The 22,763-nt window shown below is 53.3% G+C and overlaps 1 long non-coding RNA gene across 4 annotated transcripts; it reads left to right on the top strand.

Moving 5' to 3' along the window:
* Window positions 1-17,444: 17,444 nt before the first annotated feature.
* On the top strand, window positions 17,445-20,182 carry LOC137446246 (uncharacterized). Of its 4 annotated transcripts, XR_010988591.1 has the most exons (4): window positions 17,445-17,759; window positions 18,204-18,336; window positions 18,439-18,606; window positions 19,272-20,182. It is a non-coding gene; the product is annotated as an uncharacterized lncRNA (long non-coding RNA). The 4 variants fall into 4 exon arrangements; XR_010988592.1 differs by lacking the exon at window positions 18,204-18,336 and having other exon boundaries at window positions 18,417-18,606; XR_010988593.1 differs by lacking the exon at window positions 18,204-18,336 and having other exon boundaries at window positions 18,421-18,606.
* The last annotated feature ends 2,581 nt before the right edge of the window (window positions 20,183-22,763 follow it).

The raw sequence follows: 22,763 nt of genomic DNA on the forward strand, positions 1-22,763 counted from the left end.
CCTCCCAGATTCCACCTCGTGCCCTCCCAGTCCCTCCCAGTTTCTTCCCAGTTGCTTCCAGTTCTCTGCCAGTCCTTTGGTGGGAGGAAACTGTTGGGACCGGGAGGGCACCGGGAGGAGGCCATTACTGTGTAGTTTGGTAATACTGACGGCTGCAGCTGGTGCTGAGCTAAACAGAATGATCACAGAAGGCTTTTGCTCTGAAGCCAGAGCTGCCTGCTGGGGGAACGAATGTTTTTCTGACAGCTCTTGGAGGAACATTTCTGTAGAGGTGTTCCCCAGGGCTCCTCAGGTGCTCAGAACTCAACATGTTGCCTTGGCAGGGAATAAAACCCATGGAAAGCTGAGCGTGAGGTGACAACGCAGGCACCGCCCCCCCCAGCGTGGCAGCGCCGCCCTCAACAACATGGCGCCGGATGCTTTAAAACGGCTCAGTGCAGGGTTGTGGCTGGTAGAGGTCGGAGCTCCTCCTCTGTGTCCCAGGTCAGTGCTAGTCTCTGCTGCTTTGTGGGGTTTCTCTATAGCAGCCGCTGGAGCTGCGCGGGGCTTTGGGGGTGGCTGCCAGCGGGGCAGCGCGGGGCTTTGGGGAGGTGGCGGCCGGCGGGGGGTGTCCGGGTTCGGCTGGCGGGGCTCTGTGGGGGTGGCGGCTGCTGCCTCAACTGTACCCAGAGATACCTGGAACTCTGGGCTGCAGCTGGTGCCCAGATCAAAGACAGCTTTGTCTCTAAGGCCAGTGCTTCTCTGCAGAGGAACCAAGATTTCTCTGCAGGTGTTGCCCAGGGTTCCTCATCTGCTCAGAATGCCCAGCTCCAGTGCCAGGCTGATGTCACCTCACAGCCGTCACTCTGTCGGTGTTTGCCTAGGAATGCCAGAAATCTTCCTGGAACTGTTGGAGAAAAGGAAGCTTTGTCTGTCTCTTTTTGCGGTGCCCTGAGAAGGACTTGTACCGACACAGGCTCAGAAAGCTGAAACAAAACAATGAGAGCAACAGATGGAAGAGATTGCTTGATTGCCAGCAAGAAATGCACCAACTGCAAGGTGATTTTGGGGTAGTAAATCCCAGAAGGTGTGACACGCTTGGAGATGCAGACCTGCGCAGCAGCTGTCACAGAGGAGGGAAGCGCAGCAAAAACTCAGCTGTGTGCTGAAGGTGCAAATCCTACCCAGAAGGGTGTCCGTGGGTCAGGGTGATAAAAAGCCCCTCAGCTGTCTCTTTCCTTCCATGATACCATATGGGGGTGGGTGCTGATGCAGGAGAGGAGCAGGTGAGTGAGGGGCGGGGGATGCTGCCCAAAAAAGCTGCCTGAATGCTCTCAGAGGGGATGAAAACCCATGAAAAAAATGTTAGTCTGAGGTATTCCAGCAGAGAAAAAGCTGTGCTCTTAATCGAGAGATTGCAGAACAGTAGTAATGTGGATGACAAAAAGGCTTTGAAATGACTCTTATTTGCAAACTAAAAAACCCCACAAGACACACAAAAGAAACATCACTGGTTTTATTTTTAGTTTCTTAATTTGAATGGGAAGTCAAGGGGAATATAGAGGCATGTGGGGCCCAATGGAAGGTCTCCTGTGGGTATTTTAGTCGGATGGTTAGGGTTAGTTGTGGTGGTGGGGGGAAAGCTTTGCAGTAGTGGCCTTTGTGGCGGGGGTCCAAATAACCCTAAATATCCAACTAATCCTTTGGGAGACTCTCCAGAGGCCCTCCTGATCCCTCTATGTGCCCCCAAATTCCCCTTTGATACCCCCAGGTGCACCTTAGGTGCCAACCGATCCCCTTAAGAGGGGTGGCAACACTGACCAGTTAGGGGCTTCTCTTGCCCCTGTGTGTGGGGAGCAGCTGAGTGCGGCCCTCTTTGAAGGTTTTTCCATTTGTATTGAAAACTAAGAAACAAAAAGAAAAAAAACCCAAAGAAACAAAGAAGGGCAACCCCCCCTCCCGTGACAGACAAAAAGGAAGGTCTACTGTTTTTATGTGATACATGTTATATTTCTGCTTTGAAACCCTGTTTTGCTCTCCCTAGAATTTGCTTTTACATTCCAGAAGCTCTCCTGTTTAAGTGGATGTAGAAGAATAGTATTATGTGGGAAGGTGTTTTGGGATAGCTTTGGAAGACTATGGGGAAGATTTGCCTTTGCTCGAGTCAGAGAAAGCTATGTTTTGCCTTTGACTCTGAGAGTAATGTAAACACTTTGGAACCGAAGGAGAGAAACTGGGCAGAGTTTGGTTGGACGTGTTAAAATAGTTTTGTTATTACGACCTACTGTATGCCTTAATTACACGTACGCCAGTAGAAAATGCCCAATTGAGATGTGCCAAGTGTGCCTTCTGATTAGACTATATAACTTTGCTGTATAATGTAATAAATGTCTTCAGCTGCTTACATCTGGCCCAAAAAGCACTGCTCGAAGTAAAACATCGATACTACAACTAATGGTCACCCCGGACAGAGGTAAGCGACAGGGGAAACTGAGGGTCGGTGCCTCCTGTTGAGGAGCACGTATGGGTAATCAAAGAAGAAAAGAAGATAACTTGATACTCAGAGTCATTTACTTACATCTTGGAGGGAAAAAAAAAGTAGAATGAAAAGACATGGGAGCAGGGAGGGATGGCATCGTTCAGGGCAGCAACAAAAGTAAACAAAATTGTTACATCTTCCCTTACAACACGGGGACTAATTAAAGATTCTTTAGATCAATTAGCAGAGCATTATAAAGCTGTTAGAATAGTAATGCCATTTCACCAGAACAAAGCTCTTTGACATCTACGCCCCCCAGCCCCCCTCCCCCACCATGGCCACTAAGCTCACCTGCTCCCGTGGAGCTGCAGTCACTGGCACCTGGCCAATAGCAACAGCAGCCCACTCCCCCCCTGCTGCTGGACACCCCCCCACTAACTCTTAAAAGTTTTTCCATGTGTTTTAATTGTTGTGGCCGGTTGACGCTGCCCCCTTAAGAAAGGGAATATGGTGGACGGAAGTTGGTAAACGGAAGGAATAGTCTAAACTAATTTCATTGGAAGAGTGGGAGGAAGCACCTTCTGAACTGGGAGTGAACTGGACATTTCCAGGACTTTTCTATGTCTTGCTTCCGCCTTTCCACGGTGCAGCAGCTCTCTGTCTCTGTGCTGGGCTTTCTGCCAAGGCCTAGGCCTTGAAGTCCAGATACCAGGCCTGTATTAACTCCTTTCCAATTAACACAAACTGCTTCTAACATTTTTTTTTTTTCCTCTCTTTTCTCTCTCTTTCTATCCCACTCTGGGAAGGGGGGGGGAGAGAGGGGAGAGCGGAGGTGGGGAACCCCCTCTCTGCCGAGGGGGGTTACTCTCATTTCTGTGTTACTCTGTTGTATATCTTTGTATATATTGTAGATATTGTAAATTTGTAAACATTCCCCTGCATACCTTACATTGCTTTGTAAATATAGCTCCACTGCTTTGCTAATTCAGCTTGTGAGTTTTTTTTTCCTTTCCCTTCAATTTTTTTTTCCCTTTTACCTTACAAGGGGGAAGGGAGGAGGCTTCTCGGCCTTACCCTTCCAAACCCACTACATTTTTTTATTGGCGTACCCAACGTGCGGCAGATAATTAGTTTAATTTATTACTTGATTGATTTAGTGTTTTCTAGCTGAATTAGCAAACATGAAGGTATTGTGGTTTGTGGAGCGATTATTCTTTTCAATTTTTGGGGCTCTGGTTTACAGATATTGTTTGGGTTTGATTTTGGATTACCGGGGCAAATATTTGGTGCGGACAATTTATATGTGGGTTATGTATAGAGTTAAATTATGGTATGGAAAATGTATTAATTTCCTATGGCCAGTGAGATACAGGAATGTTACCTCCACCACTCTCCCACTTGAGATAAAGGGTTTTAAGATTCCACCGTAGGAAAGAGTAACTTTAGGTGATGCCTGGGATCCAAAGGTGATTTATTTCATGTGTATAATTGTGCTGCTGGTGATAACTAATGTGTATTCTCTGTATTCCTGGTGTCGGGAGAGAAAGGTGTCCAGAGCTTGTTTTGTTATTAAAACTAGATCAAAAAGAAAACGCCATGGCTCTCGATCAGTCCCAGAGTCATCTAGTGACGAGGACTGTGGAGAATCTGTGTCAGCTAAAAAGAAGGCTAAAAAGTTAATTGGTAAAGCAGCTCTAAATGACTTTGCTGATTCTAGCAAGCAGCCAAGGGCATCGGCTGGTATCAACATGGCACCTACTCCTTCTCCTTCTTCTTCTTCTCCGTCGACCATTAACGGAGCAACATCACTTCCGCCCACTCCCTCGGTGGGACCGGAAGTCACTGCCCCAGCAGCTGATTTATCTCAGGACCTGTCAGCTTCTATTAAGGTGGCTGTAAATTCAAACACAGCTCCAGTTAAGGTGGCTCCTTTAAAGACTAGAGGTGGAAAGGCCAAAGATGGAGAAGAAGAGGAGGAGACTGATCCTGGTGAGGGGCCCTCTACTCTAAAAGATCCTGCTCAGGAGGAAGAGAAGGTTTGTTTTAAAGATCTAGCTAACCTAGTGAGATCAAAGCAGGATAGAGATGAAGTTAGGAAGGCAGCTGGCAAAGGTGGTTCTCAGCTTAAAGAGATCCTTAGGAGAATGACAGCAGGATTATATGGACAAAGAATTCAGGGAGATGAGGAACAAGATGATATTACAGACTGTTCATCACCACGGGAGGAATTGCGAAATGTCCGTAAAGATTTCACCAGGGCAGATAAGGAGCCAGTTCTAGCTTGGCTTAGTAGGTGTTATGATACAGGTGCTTCAGCTCTAACAGTTGGAGACAAGTCAGCAGCTCAGTTAGGAACTCTCTCAAGGGACAATGGAATAGATAGACATCTAGGCGAAGCTCTCGGTAAGGTTAATCTGTGGATATGCCTTTTAATGGCGGTTGCCCTGAGATACCCTTCCCGCGATGACCTTCCATGGAACCCTAAACCCTGGACTACCATAGATGAGGGAATTAAGCGCTTGAGAGAATTTGCTGTTAGAGAGCTACTCTATGGTGAACATGAAACTCTGAATCCTGACGACATTCCTGTGGGTATTGGTCTTGCTAAAAAGATCATCAAACTTGCTCCTTCTAATTATACAAACATTCTGGCAAGCAGAATTGTGTCAAGAAGTTATGGTGGAGCTTCTCCTACGGTTGGCCAATTCAGTGATCAAATGAGACAATTGGAGGATAGCATGACACGTGGTTCTTTGGTTTCAGCCATTGAAACTCTGTCTGGAAAAATTGAGAATTGCATGAAGGATCTGAAAGATTCCATATACCAATTGGCACAGAAGGATAATTTCAATTCTTCCTCCAGGTGGATACAAGTTTCATCTGTGAGGAATACACGTCCTCCAAGGAGGTCATTCCAAAACAGGTTATTCCAAAACAGGTCATTCCAAAACAGACCACCAAGGCAATCACGTAGAACTATTTGGATAACTCTGCGTGATCAGTTTGGTGAGAACATGAACCGCTGGGATGGCCAACCAACTTCTAATCTGTTCAGGAGACTGAGGGAATTGCAAAGTGGCAGAACCCAAGGTAGCAATACCAGAAGGGTAGCTGTTACTTCCACAGTTCCCCAGAATGACTCTTATGGCTCCAACAGTGGCTCCAGTTATAACATGCAAAGTTATAACCCTGCAAACTATGTGCAATGCACATGTGCGCATGTTCCCCATAACTAGGGGTGCCCTGCCTCCCGCCAGGGGGAGGAGAGGGATAACAGAGATAATAGAATCTATTGGGATGTGTACATCCAGTGGCCTGGCACTTCACAATTTCAGAAGTACAGGGCCTTGGTTGACACAGGAGCTCAGTGCACCATAATACCATCACATTATCAGGGATCAGAGTCTATAACTATTCTGGGAGTCACTGGTGGATCTCAAGAGTTAAGTAAGGTAGAGGTTAACATAAGTTTAACTGGTAAACAATGGAGGAAGCATACAGTTGTGACCGGACCTGACGCACCTTGTATTTTGGGAATTGATTTTCTGAGAGAAGGGCGTTTCAAAGACCCTAGAGGTTACAAATGGGCTTTTGGAGTAGCTTCTATAGAAATTGATGGACAAAAATTGAAGCTGTCTGCCAGACCTGAACTTTCTGATGAATCTGCAGTTGTGGGACAACATAAGATACAGGACATTAAATTGCCGGTTGCTTCTCAGACTGTGCATCACAGACAATACAGAACCAACCGTGACTCTTTGTTGCCCATTCAGAATCTGATTCGTCAGTTGGAGAGTCAGAAAGTCGTCAGCAAAACTCATTCGCCTTTCAACAGTCCAGTGTGGCCTGTGCGGAAGCAGAATGGAGACTGGCGTCTGACGGTAGACTACCGAGCCCTGAATGAAGTGACACCACCTATGAGTGCAGCAGTACCAGACATGATGGAGCTACAGTATGAGCTGGAATCCAAAGAGGCCAAATGGTATGCTACCATAGACATTGCTAATGCATTTTTCTCTATTCCCATAGCAGAAGAATGCAGGCCTCAGTTTGCTTTCACCTGGAGAGGAATCCAGTACACTTTCAACAGGCTGCCAATGGGCTGGATCCACAGCTCAAGCATCTGTCATGCAGTGATCCACGATGCTCTGGAGAAAGGCGGTGCTCCAGAACACATCCAGTTCATCGATGATATCATCGTCTGGGGTAAAACTGCTGAGGAAGTCTTCGAGAAAGGTAACAAAATCATTGACATTCTTCTGAATGCAGGTTTTGCCATCAAGCGAGACAAGGTGAAAGGACCTACCACAGAGATTCAGTTTCTGGGAGAGCGCTGGCAGGATGGACGTCGACACATTCCAGTGGATGTGGTAAATAGAGTCTCCACCATGGCAAGTCCCACAAACAAGCAAGAGACCCTACGTTTCTTAGGGATAGTGGGATTTTGGAGACTGCACATTCCTGGATACAGTCAGATTGTGAAACCTCTGTATGATGTGACTGGAAAGAGAAACCATTTCCACTGGGGACCTGAACAACAAGCAGCCTTTGACCAGATAAAGCAAGAGGTGATTCAAGCAATGGGTCTGGGACCCGTCCGAGATGGTCCAGACATTAAGAACATTTTGTACACGGCTGCAAGTGACAATGGTCCAACCTGGTGCTTGTGGCAAAAAGCTCCAGGTGAGACACGTGGACGACCTCTTGGTTTCTGGAGTCGAGGTTACAGAGGTTCAGAGGCTAACTATACTCCAACAGAGAAAGAAATTTTAGCTGCCTATGAAGGAGTGAAAGCATCTTCTGAAGTGATTGGAACTGAATCACAACTTCTCTTAGCTCCCAGATTACCAGTTTTGAATTGGATGTTCAAAGGCAAAGGCTCCACACCACATCATGCCACAGACTCAACATGGTCTAAGTGGATGGCTCTGATAACACAGAGAGCTCGAATGGGAAATCTTGAAAGACCTGGTCTAGTGGAGGTGATCTCAAGTTGGCCTGAAGGTATCAACTGTGCTAAACCTCCGGAGGAGAAAGTAACTCGTGCTGAGGAAGCTCCTCCTTACAATGACCTCTCTGATGACGAAAAGAAATACGCTTTGTTCACAGACGGTTCCTGTCGTCTTGTTGGAAACAAGCGAAGGTGGAAGTCTGCAGTGTGGAGTCCAACACGCCGAGTTGCAGAAGCAAAAGATGGAGAAGGAGAATCCAGTCAGTTCGCAGAGGTAAAAGCTGTCCAGCTAGCTCTCGACGTAGGTCAACGTGAGAGATGGCCAAAGCTTTATCTCTACACCGACTCATGGATGGTAGCCAATGCTCTATGGGTTTGGCTAAAGAACTGGAAGAAGAGTGGTTGACAGAGAAAAGGAAAACCCATTTGGGCAGCCGACCTATGGCAGGACATTGCTGATCGAATCGAGAGAATTCCAGTGAAAGTGAGACACATCGATGCTCACATTCCTAAGAGCAAAGCTACTGAGGAACAGCAACACAACCATCAGGCAGATCTAGCTGCAAGAGTTTCTCAAGTAGACATGGACTCTAATCTTGATCTCGACTGGAAACACCGAGGTGAGATATTCTTAGCTCGGTGGGCTCACGATTCGTCAGGACATGAAGGCAGAGATGCGACATACCAATGGGCTCGTGACAGATCCATAGACATTTCCATGGATGCTATCACACAAGTCATCCATGACTGTGACATTTGTGCCGCTATTAAGCAGGCAAAACGACTTAAGCCCTTGTGGTATGGTGACAGATGGTCCAAGTACAAGTATGGTGAAGCTTGGCAGATTGACTACATCACTCTACCACATTCTCGTTCTGGTAAGCAATACGTGCTTACTATGGTAGAGGCAAACACTGGATGGTTGGAAACTTATCCAGTTCCACATGCAACTGCACGCAACACCATTCTCGGTCTGGAGAGACAGATCCTGTGGAGACACGGAACTCCAGAGAGGATCGAGTCAGACAACGGAACTCATTTCAAGAACAACCTTGTAAAGAGCTGGGCAAAAGAGCACGGTATTGAGTGGATATTCCACATTCCCTACTATGCACCAGCTTCAGGGAAGATTGAACGCTACAACGGTTTGTTGAAGACCACTCTTAAAGCCATGGGGGGTGGATCTTTGAAAAACCGGGAAAAACATTTAGCACAAGCAACCTGGCTGGTAAATAGTAGAGGTTCAGTGAACCAAGCTGGACCTGCACATTCAGATTTGCTACGGAAAGTAGAAGGTGATAGAGTTCCTGTTGTTAGAGAAAAGAATCTGTTAGGTAAAACTGTTTGGGTATTTTCACCCTCAGGAGAGGCTAAACCTGTCCGAGGGGTGGTTTCAGCTGAAGGTCCGGGTCACACTTATTGGGTAATGCAAGAGAATGGTGAAATTCAGTGTATTCCACAAAGAAATTTAACTTTAGCTGAAAGAGGTTAATTTCAAACTGTTGTACAGCTACATTGCGTCCAAAGGAAGAATCAACGAGGAATCTACGGTGCACGAACCCTGAGATCCCTGAGAGCCCTGAGTCAACTAAGAGACCCTGAGAATCCCCGTTTCCCTTTTCTTCGCTTCGTCGGTGAAGAAATGAACTGTTTTCCATTTTTCTCATTTTCTGATTTTCTTGGACTTTTGAATCATCTACATCTGAGCATAGCCGGAATGGACTATGAACTTTACTCACGAACTGTAAATATCATTTTGGATTGGATGGACAGTGTGAACAGCCAATGAAATTGTTTAGAAGGGGTGGACTGTGGCCGGTTGACGCTGCCCCCTTAAGAAAGGGAATATGGTGGACGGAAGTTGGTAAACGGAAGGAATAGTCTAAACTAATTTCATTGGAAGAGTGGGAGGAAGCACCTTCTGAACTGGGAGTGAACTGGACATTTCCAGGACTTTTCTATCAGTCTTGCTTCCGCCTTTCCACGGTGCAGCAGCTCTCTGTCTCTGTGCTGGGCTTTCTGCCAAGGCCTCGGCCTTGAAGTCCAGATACCAGGCCTGTATTAACTCCTTTCCAATTAACACAAACTGCTTCTAACATTTTTTTTTTTCCTCTCTTTTCTCTCTCTTTCTATCCCACTCTGGGAAGGGGGGGGGAGAGAGGGGAGAGCGGAGGTGGGGAACCCCCTCTCTGCCGAGGGGGGTTACTCTCATTTCTGTGTTACTCTGTTGTATATCTTTGTATATATTGTAGATATTGTAAATTTGTAAACATTCCCCTGCATACCTTACATTGCTTTGTAAATATAGCTCCACTGCTTTGCTAATTCAGCTTGTGATGTTTTTTTTCCTTTCCCTTCAATTTTTTTTTCCCTTTTACCTTACAAGGGGGAAGGGAGGAGGCTTCTCGGCCTTACCCTTCCAAACCCACCACAATTGTGGACAGAAGGGACACTTTAGGCAAAAAGCATGACTTGGGAGAAGATGACTGTCCTAGAAGCCTGTAAGAAACACTGATTGCCAGATACTTTTGTGTACTTTAGGAACTGCTGCTGCAAGTTGTATGCACTGACATCCAGCAATATGGAGTGGAGAAGAGACAGTGGCATCTGTTACAAGCACCTCGAGTTTTAGGCTCAAAAACATCAATGTAGCTCAAAATTGCTGCTATCACCTCCTATGGAAGTCTCCATGCCTTCAGCGAATCCTACATTTGACCTGGAGGCTGCCTGGAAGGGCAGCTGGTGTGAATTCGGTGGCTTTCTTCCCACCCCCCTTTTCCCCCCCCTCTCTTTGTCCCTATGGTGCCTTTGCTAGCCAGCCACCTCCCCCCCCCCCATTTCTCCCCCCCCCCCCTTCTGATAACCTCTCTAGTCTATGAAAGTTGTGTTCTGATTTAAAGCAACAATGATTATTTCATTATTTCATTATTTCTGATTGTGATGTGTTTTAGAGATTTTTTTTTTTTCTGTTTTCAATAGTTGTTTTACCTGTAAGCATAATGAATAGTAAGTATTTAGTATTTATAAGTATTAAGTAATTAGTGATTGTACTAAGGTATAAGCATTTAGTAATGAGCTCAAACTTTCGTTTTTCTGTGAGTTCAAATTTTAACTTTTGGTTCAAACCTTTTTTTTTTTTTCGTGCCATGGCATTTTGAAAGAGCTCTAACTTTTTATTAGTTTCTTTTTAGACATTGATTTGATAATTTAATTTTAACATAGTTCTTTCAGTTCTTTAGAGATTTTTGGTGTTAGCATAAGAGTTTGATATAGGGATATTATAGAATGAGATTTTTTTTTTTTTGTTTGTATTCAAAATCGTTTTAAGAGAGGGATTATATATTAAAACAAAAAGGATGCATATTTTATAACTAAGGTTTTAGTAATGCCAGCAAAAAATAGCTAACCCATGTCAACACCCGGGAACATCACTTCTGCAACGCAGTACCGCAATCATCTCAACAAACAACAGCACAAGAATCACAAGGATGGGACAAATAGCATTTCACATGAAGCTGAAAATCAGCAGACCTACCTAACACAGGTCACAATGTCTGTTACGATAATCTGAGATCAAAAGCATCAATCGGGAGAATGTACCATAAAGCTATGTGTCTTAGGACTGAATATCACAATTGCTTAATTGTTGTGTGGTTAGAGAATATGTTGTCATGGACTTGTATGTTAACTCACCAGTTTGTATTAATTTTAAATAGTTAGTCTGATTATAACACAAAATACATTTGCATTTTAGGTTGTAAAAAACAAGGGAGAATTCAGGTGTTACATCCCCCCCAAAAAAATGGCTAAAGTATACTACATTCTCAAACTTTCATTTCATGTGCGGTTTCAAGCGTGATTTAACAAAGTTTATGGAGGATATAAGAATTCTGGAAGTTTTAGCTAGGAGAAATTTGAAAGAAGAACAAACAACATTAGGCCAAAGATAATATCTATAGGACTCGGTGCCTTAGCAAAACCAAAGTATCAAAAGAGCAGCATTGTTAGGATGAGTAAGGATGGATTGTTAGGTTACGGTCAATTTTATACCGGGCAGAACCGTGAATAGTCAAGATGTCACCTTTGACCCGGCAAAGAAGCCTTTTCACTTTTGCTGTTTACGTGCAAGATTTTTCTTTACTTATGGAGATGGAGCCTGGCCAGCTTTATCTTTATAGATCAAGGAGAATCTTGCTAACATAAAACAACTTAGGATTTTTCAGTGTCTTAGACAAGAGAAGATGTAACATACCTTTAAAGCATATTGTAAAAGACAGTGGTGAGGATAGGGTTTGCTGTGTTTGTAGATCATTGTGTCTTGATCCTTGTGTATGACGTATTTGGGCCTGATGAAGTCATCTCTGTTGGTAAGAGGAGTGAAGTGTGAAAACTTGAACTAGTAAGATCTAAGTCGTTGACAGATTAAGCAGTTAACAAAGAAGTAAGTTCTTTGAAGTAAGGGAGTAAGTAGGATGAAACTTTGAAAAAAGCAACTGTTCTGTTGGGTTAGGGTGGGGGGGTTGGGGTTGGGGTTAACGGTTAGGGGGTTAGGGGTTAGGGAGTTAGGGTGGGGGGTTAGGGGCAGGGCTTGGGGGTGGGGTTAGTACCCGAGGGTTAGGGGTTAGGGTTTAGGGGGTTAGGGGGTTGGGGTTAGGACCAGTGCTCCCAGTCCCCCCTCCCCACCCCCCCAGGGGCTCCCAGTCCCCCCCAGTCCCCCTCCCAGCACTCCCAGTCCCCCTGATCCCCCTCCCAGCCCATCCCTGTACCTCCCAGCGGCTCCCAGTGCCTCGAACTGGTGCCGGTGAATGAGGGGGGCGGGGGGCAGGAAGGGGAGGGGCCAGGAGCTAGGGGGCAGGGCCAGGAGCTAGGGGGCGGGGATCCGTGGGGCAGGGTCCCCGTGGGGTGGGGCAGGGGTGCAGCCCCTGGGGTTCTCCCATTGGCTCGCTGGCTGCAGCGGACCCCTGAGGACCCCAGCGAGGGGAGGGGCAGGGGGATGGTTTTTGGGGGGGGGGGCGCGGGGGAGGGTCAAAAGGGTTTGAGGGGGTCCAGGAGGGGCTCCTAAGGGTTGGGGAGGGGTCCCAGGAGGGTCTGAAGGGGATCCCAGAAGGGCAGAAAAAGGTGGGATGGGAATTGGGGGGAGGGGCTGGGTCTGGGGGGGCTCTGGGAGGTCCGTAAGGGTCTGCAGGGGTCCGCCAGACTCCGCGGGGGTCCCCAGGGGTCTGGAATGGTCCTTAAGAGTCCATAGGGGTCCGCGGGGGTCTCTTACGGGCCCCTGCAGACCCTTGGGGACCCCCACATATCCCTCCAGACCCTAGGGGACCCCTGCAGACCCCCCCAGAACCCTGCGGACAGCCAAGGACCCTGACAGACCCTTGGGGACCCCTCAGGACCCCCACGGTCCTTTAGGGACCCTCAAAAGGGAGAGGGCAGAGGGGGGGAGGTGGGATGGGCACTGCTCCCGGGGATGCCGGCGCCGGGGTCCCGGGGGCGTGAAAGGGGAATTGGGGGGGGCCCTCTGGAGGGTCCCAAAGGAGCTGGGGAGGGGCTGTGAGGGTTAGGGGTCTCTGGGGTTTGAGGTTTTGGGGTCCTGCAGGATTCGGGGAGGTCTCACTGTGGTTTTCGGCGTCCCTGCAGCCCCGGGACCCCCCCGGGACCCCTCTCTCCCCCTGGGCCCCCCCCCAGCCACATCGCGAGCAGTTAGCAGCGCAGCTGTGCCGCCGCCTGGTGGCTCAGTGCTGTCCCCGCGCGTCACGGTCGGCACTGCAGATGGGCAGCGGCGAGTGCTGCCTCCAGGAGGCCGAGGGCTGAGCCGCGCCGGGGGGGCTCTGCGCTCCTAGCAGCGACAGCTTCCCCCAGAGGAGCTCTGAGGCCAGCTCCAAGGTTCAGTTTGGGTTCTCCTGGGGATCTCAGACCCCACTGCTCTGATTTCACAGCTGTGTTTCCTTCCCTGCCTAGGGGACAGGATGCCCTCACTCCTGGAGAGAGAGAGGCACAGCCTGAGAGGCCTGGAGCTGTGTGGGCTGTAGATGCTCTTCACCAGCTGGGAGCCATCCCCCCAGGAGTCTTCCACCAGAGAGCCTTCTGCGGGGTGCCACGGTAAGCAGGGTGCAGGTGAAGGGGTCCAGAGCAGGGCAGCAGGGCTGGGGAGGGGGCTGGGGCACAGAGCCCTGGGCAGGGGGCTGGGGCACAGAGTCCTGTGAGGAGAGGCTGAGGGAGCTGGGGTTGCTTAGCCAGGAGAAGAGGAGGCTCAGGGGAGACCTTCTTGCTCTCTACACCTACCTGAAGGGAGGCCGTAGCCAGGTGGGGGTTGGGCTCTCCTCCCAGGCACCCAGCACCAGAACAAGAGGACACAGCCTCAAGCTGTGCCAGGGGAGGTTTAGGCTGGAGGTGAGGAGGAAGTTCTTCCCAGCAAGAGAGGTTGGCCCTGGGGATGTGCTGCCCAGGGGGGTGTGGTGGAGTCTCCCTCCCTGGAGATGTCCAGGAGGGGCCTGGGTGGGGCCCTTGGTGCCATGGTCGAGTTGATCAGATGGGGCTGGGTGGGAGGTTGGACTCGAGGACCTCTGAGGCCTTTTCCAACCTCATTAATTCTCTTCCCATCCTATTTCATCTTCCCCTGGGTGGGAGGTTGGACCTGACGCTCCCCAAGGCCCGTCCCAGCCTGGTTCGTGCTGCTTCTGCGTGTTCAGGACAGGGATTCCCTGCTCAGTCTCTCTGCTCAGGGATTCCTCCTCTTCAGAGGTGTGAGAGAGGCTTCCCAGCCAGCCTGAACTATTTCCCCCTCTGCATTTGCCCCCCTGAACAGAAGCACAGGGGGGGAGATGCAGTCCTGTCCTGGCTGTTCTCGCCGGCATTGTGCTTCTCCCTGCCCACCCTACCCCTTCCTGGGGGCTGCCTGCTCAGAGCTGACAGGTGAGGGGAAGCAGTTCCAGATCTGCCTCACGGCTGTTCCCTCCTTCCCTTCTTTCTGGAGGGAGGCAGTGAGGGGGAGGAGAGGCTCTGCAGATGAGGCACAGCAGCAGCAGAGGGCTATGGAGGGAGGAGAGCAGACTCCAGGGGCCTCCAGGTCAGAGCCGTGCGGTTAGCATCACAGCTCCTGCTCCATCACCACCACCACCACTTCTGCCCCCAGCCCAGCACCAGGGGCAAGGCCCTCACCAGCCAGGACACCACCCAGAGGAGCTCAGCCCCAGCAGGAAGCCCCAGCCAGCACCCCTGGATGGGATTGGGGCGGTCATCACCCCTGGCCCTGACAGCCAGGGGGCTGCCAGGACCCCAACCTTCTGTCACCACCACCATCACTCAGCGTGCACCAGAGACACTCACCAGGGATGCAAGGAGGATCCTCAGCCCAGGCAGGCTCATCCTAGGGGAGCTGCTCTTCCTGGGGGAGGGGATTAAATAGGGGAGTGGGTGGGAGGGGCCAGGTGGCCACACCTGGGGTGGGAGGAGACTCCAGCTGAGCCCAGGTGCCGATGGTTTGAGGGGATGAAGAGGGGAAGTGGGGCAGGTGAGGGACTTCAAGGGTGTCAGGGAGTGACAGGGCTGGGGGGCATGGAACAAAACCCAGAAGGGGGGAGGTTCCGATTGGATGCCAGGAGGAAGCTCTTCCCCATCAGGGTGGTGAGGCTCTGGCACAGGTTGCCCAGGGAGGTGGTGGTAGCCTCACCCCTGGGCGATTTGGAGGCCAGGCTGGAGGTGGCTCTGGGCAGCCCGATCCAGGGTGAGGCATCCCTGCCCATGGCAGGGGGGTTGGAACTGGCCGATCCCTGAGGCCCCCTCCCCTCCCCTCCCTTCCCCTCTTCTCCTCTCCCTTCCCCTTTCCTTCTCAGAGCCCAGGCCTGGACGCCTGGCAGGCTGCTGAGCAGCCCTGATGCCTGCAAGCCGCCGTCCGCTCCGGGGGGAAAGAGACGCTCTCGCTCTCCCTGGCCAAGGCTGGTTCTCTTTCTGGCTCACACAAGGACTCCACAGGTCAGGTGATGAGGTGAGATGGATCTGAGACACGTCGTGGAGCCACTTGTGTAAGCATCTTGAGTCTTGCCGAGAGGTTGTTGCTTGTTCCTGCAGAGAAAGGAGTGCTGGGTGTGTTGCGGTGCATCTTCCATCCAGCTGTGCTCTACAGTCTCTCTGGGACCGAGCGCCGGCTCTGTGCAGTGCCTCCGGGGGAGGGGTGAAGGGCACTGGGAGCGTAGGAAAGCAGAAAGGGTCCCAGGAGGGTTTCAGGACAAGGGAGAACAACAGGCTGCTGATACTGGAAGGATGGCCTGGTGATAAAAAAGAGCGGACTGCAGTACACAGCCTGAAGCGTGAGGCAGGGGGACGCTTGCCTCCCTGCTGGAGAAGATCAACCTGATACGGGATGAAGATAACGATGGAGCAAACTCAGAGAGCAGCAGTGGTGCAGGAGTGCCAGGGAAGTGCTCGGGCTGCTGGATTTCCCCTCTGTAAACTGCCTGTTCTGTACCAATAAATGATTCCTGCTGCAGCAATAAATGATTCCTGCTGCACCAGTAAATGATTCCTGCTGCACCAGTAAGTGATTCCTGCTGCACCAATAAGTGATTCCTGCTGCAGCAATAAATGATTCCTGCTGCACCAATAAATGATTCCTGCTGCACCAATAAATGATTCTTGCTGCACCAGTAAGTGATTCCTGCTGCACCAATAAATGATTCCTGCTGCACCAATAAATGATTCCTGCTGCACCAGTAAGTGATTCCTGCTGCACCAATAAATGATTCCTGCTGCACCAATAAGTGATTCCTGCTGCAGCAATAAATGATTCCTGCTGCACCAATAAATGATTCCTGCTGCACCAGTAAGTGATTCCTGCTGCACCAATAAATGATTCCTGCTGCACCAGTAAATGATTCCTGCTGCACCAGTAAGTGATTCCTGCTGCACCAATAAGTGATTCCTGCTGCAGCAATAAATGATTCCTGCTGCACCAATAAATGATTCCTGCTGCACTAGTAAGTGATTCCTGTTGCACCAATAAATGATTCCTGCTGCACCAGTAAATGATTCCTGCTGCACCAGTAAGTGATTCCTGCTGCACCAATAAATGATTCCTGCTGCACCAGGGGGGTCCCTGCATGCATTCCCACACGGGAGTCTCCTGTACCTAGCAGGAGAAAACTCTGCTCTCTTTCTGCTCCATGTCAGTCTAGGAAGTAGCTTTCGGGGTAGCCTGTGGGGCACCGGAGCACCGCAGCAGGCCGCATGGCTTCAGGAGGATCCAAGGGCGGCTGCGTCTGAGGCACAAAGGCAGCAGCGAGGAACCTGCCTGCGGCCTCCGATGGAGGCCTCGGGTGGAGCATCGCTGCCCAGGGGTCCAACCCAAACTGGGTGTGAGAGACATCGACCTCTGGCACATTCCCCACTGTGGGGCAGCCACCAGCCGGCAGCACGGGGGCTGGAGTAGCTGCAGCTGTTTGTGGGGGACCCTTCCCTGCCCCCCTTCATTGCTGCAGCAGAGCTCCCCTTCGGGGGGAGAGGGGGTGTGTACACAACTGACTAGGAAAGGACCGAGCTGCTGGCCGGGCAGTTTGCTTCACATTCTGCCTTTTGGGGGGAGAATCAAAGGGAGCGGGGGGATTCTGGGCGGACATGGGGCAGGGGGATGCTGCAGCAGAGGAGCAGGTGAGGGCTGGGGGCACCCCCCTAAACCGCTGACAAGTCTCGGAGGGGAACACAGAACATTTCACAGCGTCAGTGCCGTGAGAGGCGATGTGGAGCAGACCCTCTCCAGCTGGAGAGGGAGGAGTTGGAGCGACTGCTGTGTCACAAAACTTTGGAAACGACCCCCCGTCTCCCCTCTCTGTTTTAAAGGCTGTGAGAATCGTAATGAAGTCACACAGGGGCTTGAGCTATAAGCACAGCCTGCGGCCGTACCCATCATAAACAGAGGCTTTTACCTGCGCGCGGTGTAGGGTTTCGATTTAAATGCCAAAACATCCCGAACGGGGCCGGGCCGAGCTGCTGCCCACGCCCAGGGCAGTGCTCAGGGCCGCCCCCGCGTGCGTCACGGGCGGCACCGCCGCCGTGCCGCGGCGCGTGCCGCCCCGAGGGCGCTCAGCGCTGCAGCGAACCGCGCTGAACGCTTGAAATGCTGGAAAGTTGTTAGGGGGAGAAGGGAAAAGGGAGAGAGAGCCTGACTCGATCGCTGACATGGGTACAACTCCTGCGCCGCAGCGAGGCTCCAGTCCCGCCAGGGCGATAGCGTCGCGATCGTTGCCATGGGTTCAGCGCATGCGTCGCAGCGAGGGTTGTTCGCGCGCACGGGGCTGGCGGCTTTAAAACGGCGCTCACTGGCCCGCCGGGGCTATCGGGTTCCTGCTCGCTCCGTGCTAGGTGAGTGCCTGCCTCCACAGCTCTCCGGGGCTTTCCTCTGGCAGCTGCAGGACCGCACTCTGGCTTTGCTTGCAGGGGGGTTCCCGGAGCCGAGCCGGGACCGTTTGGGAGCCGCGACGGGGCAGGGGACTCGCGCACTACCGGCCGGGGCTGGGGCCGGGGCGAGCGGGCGGGCGGGCCGGCCGGGGCGGGCGGGCCGGCCGGGGCGGGCGAGCGGGCGGGCCGGGGCGAGCGGGCCGGCCGGGGCGAGCGAGCGGGCGGGCGGGCGGGCGGGCCGGGGCGAGCGGGCGGGCGGGCCGGGGCGAGCGAGCGAGCGGGAGGGCCGGGGCGAGCAGCAGTCAGGAAGAGTCAGGAGGGGTCTTCTCCCGGTAACAGTAAGTGCTCTTCTAGCGTGGCACCTGTCGTCTTTGTGTTCCTCCCCGTAACTCCAAATTCCCTTCCTAGTGCTCTCACTGCCTTTCCAAGTCTCCCAGTAACTCCCCCACAGCTCTGCGAGTTAAATGAATGCCAGAGAAAAATGAGATGCCTGTGCAGTGTTTTTCTAGGGTGCAGGGAAACCTACTCACAGCTTTACAACGTGAGTAACTGAGAGCTAAGCTTTGCTTTTTGCTCCACTCCTTACCGTTTGACTCTTTGCTTTCCACTTGGTCGACCAAGCAAGGCTGATGTCACTTCACAGTCGCTACCCCGTTGGTGCCTGCCTGCGAGTGCCAGGACCCTTCCCGGAACCACAGGACAGAAGGAGGGTTTGTCTCTCTCGCGGTGCCCTGAGCAGGAGTCGTACCAACACAGGCTCAGAAAGCTGAAACCATCGAAAGATTTAATTAGAGAGCAACAGGCATTAGAGGTTGGTTGATGGCCAGGGAGAAATGCACCGACTGCAAGGCAATGGGGGCGTAGTAAATCCTGGGGAACAGGGAACACGCTCGGAGACGCAGAGCCACGCAACAGCTCTCACAGAGAGGCGCAGCAAAAACTCAGCTGCGTCCCGAAGGCGCAAACCCTACCAAGAAGGGCGTCCGTGGGTCGGGGCTATCAGAAGCAGGGCAGCCCCTCAGCTGTCTCTGTCTTTCCTACCGCGATGCCACGTGGGGGTGGGCAATTGTGGGGGGGTTACAGACCATTGCAAAAACAGGGCGGAGGGCTTGCCAGCGCCGGGCAAACCAACCCCAGGGGCGGCTGCTGCCAAGAGGCTTGGTCACACCTAGCGGAGCATGTTGGAAACTGGGGACATTCAGCGTATCCCGCAGCAGAATGTGACTCCGGCTGAGAGAGGATGAACTCAGAGGGGGCAACACACATCAATGCATTATAGTCACTGTGCGAATAGTTAGAAGTCGGTCTAACCTCTTTCCCTCCTGGCTTAACACCAGCCTGGCGTCCAGGACTCAACATACGCACTGCACAGCAACCCACAGAGCTCCTGGGTCATCCCACCTGTACTTGTTCCTGCTGTCCCTGCAGCAATGGACTGTTCCTGATTTTTTTTTTTTTCCTCTTTTCCTTTCAAAGTCAGACTGATTCCTGATTCTTCTCCACATCCCTGCCCAGTTCCAGCACCAGAGAGACTGCCCTGAGAGAGAACGAGCCGGGATAACCAGGGACTCGCCTCGAGGAGTCGAATACCACGTGCCAAGAGTGGATGACAGGGCTGTGACAGGGGAGCGGGAGGGGAATGGAGGGGTGGCTTGTGGCGGGTGAACGCCCATTCTGAAGACAGGGTGGAGGGCTTGCGAGTGTTCTACTAAACTCTCTGCTTCCCAGCTGACTCCAAATTATTTCTTGCTGGATTTGGTCCTTTCCTTTTTTTTTTCCCCCCTCTGTTGGGAGGGAGGAGGGGGGGAGCAGGAGAGAGATTCTCAGCCTCGACACCATCCAAGCTCTGAGCTCCCAGGTAAGGGTCAAATCGCTGCAGCGACGACACAGCCGAGGAGCGGGCGAGTGAGGGGCGGGGGCAGCCTCTCCCAAACGCTGCCGGCGGACTGCTTGCCCGAACGTTCCCGGAGGGGACGGAAACCCATGACAAAACGTAAGTATTAGTGTGAGGTATTGTAGCGGAGGAAAAGCCATGCTGTTCCTCCAGAGGTTGCAGAGCAGTAGTAACGTGTACGCCAAAAGGTTTCCAATGGCCCTGAGCGGCAAATTAAAACCGCACAACACACACAAAGGAGACCCCACTGGTTTTATATTCAGTTGTTTAATTTGAATGGAAAGGCCTCTGAAGAGAGGCCAGCTGAGTTGCTCCCCACGCACCCGGAGGAGATGCCCCCCCTGACCGGTCAGCGTCCCCCCCCACTTCAGGGGGTTTGTGGGCATCTATGGTGGGTGTGGGGGGTATCAAAGAGGAATTCAGGGACATGTGGGAGCCAATGGAGGGTCACCTGGGGGCACTTCAGTTGGATGGTTAGGGTTAGTTGGGGGGGGGGGAGTGGGGGCTGGCTTGCTGGCAGCCTCTGGTGTGTGTGGGGGGTTGGCCAGCTTGGCAGCGGCGGCCTCTGTTATTGGGCGGTGGGTTGGCTGGCTTGGCGGCGGCAGCAGCGTCTGTTGTTGGTTGGGGGGTTGGCCGGCTTGGCAGCGGCGGCTTCTGTTGGGTGGGGGGCGGGATGCGTGGCTGGCTTGGCCACAGCCTTTGTTGTTGGGTGGGGGGTGTTGGCTGGTTTGGTGGCAGCCCATGTTTTTGGGTGTGTGTGGGGGGGGTGGCTGGCTTTTTGGCGGCAGCTTCTGTTATTGGGTGGGGTGTGGGGGGGGGGGCTTGGCCTGGCGGTGGCCTCTGTTATTGGTTGGGGGGGTGGGATGTGTGGCTGGTTTGGCGGTGGCCTCTGTTATTGGGTGGGGATGGGGGGGTCGCTGGCTTGGCGGCGTCACCCTCCATTTTTTGGGGGGGTTGGGGGTTGGCTGGCTGCAGCAGCTTCTGTTGCTGGGGGGTATGGGGGGATTCGCTGGTGCGGCGGCGGCCTCTGTTTTTTTGGGGGCTTTGGGGGCGCCTGGCTTGGGGGCGGCAGCTTCTCTTGCTGGGGTGGGGGGGTTGACTGGCTTGGCGGCAGCGGCTTATGTGGTTGGTTGGGGAGGGTGGCTGGCTTTTTGGCGGCGGTCTCTGGTGTTGGGTGGGTGGGGGGGTGGCTGGCTTGGTGGTGGCAGTGTCTGTTGTTTGGGGGGTTGGCTGGCATGGCAGTGGCAGCCTCTGTTGGGTGGGGGGGTGGGATGTGTGGCTGCCTCGGCAGCGGCCTCTGTTGTGTGTGTGGGGTAGGGGTGTTGGCTGGTTTGGCGGCAGCCCATGTTTTTGGGTGTGGGGGTGTGGCTGGCTTTTTGGCGGTGGCCTCTGTTATTGGGTGGGGGTAGGCTTGGTGGCAGCGCCCTCTGGTTTTTGGGGGGGTTAGGGGGTGGCTGGCTTGGTGGCGGCAGCTTCTGTTGCAGGGCTGGGGGGTGGCTGGCTTGGCAGCGGCGGCCTCTGTTGTGACTGGGGTGGGTGGGATGCGTGGCTGGCTTGTCAGCCGCCTCTGTGTTTTGGGGGGTGTGGGGGGTGGCCAGCTTGGCGAAGGCAGCTTCTGTTGCTGGGGTGGGATGCGTCGCTGGCTTGGCGGCAGCTTCTGTTGCTGGGGGGCATGGGGTGGTTGCTTGTCTTGGTGGCGGCCTATGTGGCTAGGTGGGGGGGGCTGTGGCTGGCTTGGTGGCGGCCTCTGTAGTTTGGGGGGGTTGAGGGGTGGCTGGCGCGGCGGCGGCAGCTTCTGTTGCTGGGGGGCATGAGGGGATTTGCTGGCTTGGCGGCAGCGTCCTCTGTGGTTGGGGGGGTGGCTGGCTTTTTGGCGGTGGCCTCTGTTGGCGTTGGGTGGGTGGGGGGGGTGGCTGGCTTTGCAGCGACGGCCTCTGTTATGGGGTGGTGGGCAGGCTGCCTTGGCGGCGGCAGTGTCTTGTTGGTTGGGGGTTTGGCTGGCTTGGCAGCGGCAGCCTCTGTTGGGTGGGGGGTGGGATGCGTGGCTGCCTTGGCAGCGGCCTCTGTTGTTGGGTGGGGGGTAGGAGTGTTGGCTGGTTTGGTGGCAGCCCATGTGTTTGGGTGTGTGTGGGGTGGCTGGCTTTTTGGCGGCAGCCTCTGTTACTGGGTGGGCTGTGGGGGGGGCTGGCTTGGCTTGGTGGCTGTGGCCTTTGTGGTTGGGGGGGGGGCTGGCTTGGCGGCGGTGGCCTGTGTTGGGAGGGGGGGGGGACTGGCTTGGTGGCAGCGGCCTCTGTTGTGACTGGGGTGGGTGGGATGCGTGGCTGGTTTGGTGGCGGCCTCTGTTATTGGGTGGGGGTTGGGGGGGTGGCTGGCATGGTGGCGGCGTCCTCTGTGGTTTGGGGGGGTTGGGGGGGTGGCTGGCGCGGCGGCGGCAGCTTCTGTTGCTGGGGGGCATGAGGGGATTTGCTGGCTTGGCGGCAGCGTCCTCTGTGGTTGGGGGGGTGGCTGGCTTTTTGGCGGCGGCCTCTGTTGGCGTTGGGTGGGTGGGGGGGGTGGCTGGCTTTGCAGCGACGGCCTCTGTTATGGGGTGGTGGGCAGGCTGCCTTGGCGGCGGCAGCGTCTGTTGTTGGTTGGGGGTTTGGCTGGCTTGGCAGCGGCAGCCTCTGTTGGGTGGGGGGTGGGATGCGTGGCTGCTTTGGCAGCGGCCTCTGTTGTTGGGTGGGGGGTAGGGGTGTTGGCTGGTTTGGTGGCAGCCCATGTTTTTGGGTGTGTGTGGGGTGGCTGGCTTTTTGGCGGTTGCCTCTGTTACTGGGTGGGCCGTGGGGGGGTGCTGGCTTGGCTTGGTGGCGGTGGCCTCTGTTGTGACTGGGGTGGGTGGGTGGGATGCGTGGCTGGTTTGGTGGCGGCCATTGTTATTGGGTGGGAGTTTGGGGGGCAGGCTTGGTGGCAGCGCCCTCTGTTTTTTGGGGGGGTTAGTGGGTGGCCGGCTTGGCGGCGGCAGCTTCTGTTCCTGGGGGGTGTGGGGCAATTTGCTGGCTTGGTGGCAGCGGCCTCTGTTTTTTGGGGGGGTTAGG

The sequence above is a fragment of the Melanerpes formicivorus genome, unplaced genomic scaffold (assembly GCF_026170545.1).
Source record: "Melanerpes formicivorus ecotype bairdi unplaced genomic scaffold, bMelFor1.0.p_v2 SCAF_16, whole genome shotgun sequence".
In the NCBI taxonomy this organism is placed as follows: Eukaryota; Metazoa; Chordata; class Aves; order Piciformes; family Picidae; genus Melanerpes; species Melanerpes formicivorus.